We start from the raw sequence: 2,106 nt of genomic DNA on the forward strand, positions 1-2,106 counted from the left end.
TAAGGCCATATTTTCCAACTAAACCCTTCTTAATTTTCAACTTTTGCATTCAACGATATTAATGCACCTTGCTTGAATGTTTATTCCATTTCAGACTGCAGAAATTTGTAGAAATCCTTAAGTTCTTCATCTTTGGCTTTTGTGATTGGTATATTTGAATGCTGACCACATTAAAAGGGCTTCCTTGTACATATATGTATGGTATCTTGTTCCTCATAGCATTACATTTCAGGATAGCTCTTGAAAATGCTTATTTTGATGATGAAATCATCCCTCTTCAATTCTTTATTTCCAGCAAAGCAGATCATATGAATGTTTAGCTTCACTAGTAAAAAAGGTCTGCCTTGAACATTATGCTCTTTAAAAATCTACCTATATGGGATCAAACTGCCAGCATCAACTCAAAAGATAGGAAAATTCGGGAACAGAGAGTTTCTGTAAACGGGTGAGGAATAATCAGAAAAAAAGAGAATGAGAATGCCTGCACAACTCAAACAGCATTATCAGCATCACTGAATCGTACATGTAGAAACAACTAAATTGGTGAATGTTCTGCAGTATAGATATTTTCAATTTAAAAAAAATTTTTAAATACACACGCACAAATTAATCATTACAGTTTGTCCAGGACTCACATGGCTCAGCTGGTTTTCTGCTTCAGATTTCTAAGCTCAAGATAGATCTTAATGGGGTTGGATTCTTTTTTGGAGGTTCTGTGAATGCATCTGCTTCCAAGTTCATTCAGTTGTCTGTAGACTCAGTTCCTTGCAGTTGTAGGATTGAAGTCCTCATTTTCCTACAGGTTATTCTGAAAGACAGTCTTACCTAGCTTCTAGAGGCTACCTATGTTCATTGTCTCCTGACCACCACTACTATCAAAGTCTCTTTTGTCTTTACCTTCCTTAGTTTGGTATGTGTTTTTCTCCAAACTCTTCTCCAACAAATACATAGACAGAAAAAGTGATAAGCTGAAGGTGCCAAAAAGTTAGCAACCCATCACGCTGGGAGATAGGAGATGTACTATTCCTTCATCTTTAAAACTTTCCAAAAAGGAACTGAGGGTAATATTTCTAATTTAAAAAAAAAAATAAGAGCATATTCTGTAAATTTGTCTATACCTGTAATTGATCCTTAATATTGCAATGGGGAGATAAAGGACAATAAATAATCATCTCCACTAGTATATTCATATTCTTTTATTTAGTGTATGAATATTCTTTAACTCTTACAAATTAGGCTTGGAGAGTATTATTACACAAAGTAATGTGATATGCTTTCCAGTTGGCTATCTTTGCATAAATAGGCACTATAACTTTTCTAAATCCTTGAGTGTATACCAGCTGATACTTAAATGGCCTTCTGTAAGCTTTCCTTACAATTTCTATGCATATTTATGAAGACTCACCATCAGCCTTGAAATACAGCTAAGCAGAAAAAGGAAAATCCTATTATACTGGCAAGATAATTTTCCTGGTTAATGTAATCAGATAGTACAGCTGCCTTCCTTGTTAATACGAATTTAGTTCAAATAATTGAAGAGTTTTATTCATATTGTGATAAAAATGAGACACTTGAAAAATAAGCTTCTAAAAATTCACATAAAATTATTTTTGTAGTAGTCATTTAGGATAGAAGGCTTTTTAAAATGCATTGAATTGGTATTAGATCAAGACGAAATAATCTTATTTCTTAAAAAGTACTTTACCACGTAATTTATGAGACTTTTGGAAAAGTGGTATGATATTAGTAATTATACAATTCTCCAATTTATTTTTCACTTAGAGATGTTACCAACAGAACTTGCTGCCATCACACTGTCAATTGCCACTGAGTTGAATGTAATTCATAGAGATCTCACATGTGCCCCTTTAGAACTGTGTCCCACAGAGCCGTCCATTACAGATCACCTGGTCTTTCTTCCTTGGTGCCTCATAGTGGTTTTAAACAACTCAAAGCTCTAATCTTGCAATTAGCAGCCAAGCACATTAACCATTTGCCATTCAACTGTTGTTGTTGTTGTTGTTATGTGCCGTCAAGTTGTTGCGACTCATAGTGACCCTATATACAACAGCCCTAAACCCTGCTCTATCCTGTGCCAATCGCATT

The sequence above is a fragment of the Elephantulus edwardii genome, unplaced genomic scaffold, assembly GCF_000299155.1.
Source record: "Elephantulus edwardii isolate Elephantulus edwardi_28Jun2011 unplaced genomic scaffold, EleEdw1.0 scaffold00050, whole genome shotgun sequence".
In the NCBI taxonomy this organism is placed as follows: domain Eukaryota; kingdom Metazoa; phylum Chordata; class Mammalia; order Macroscelidea; family Macroscelididae; genus Elephantulus; species Elephantulus edwardii.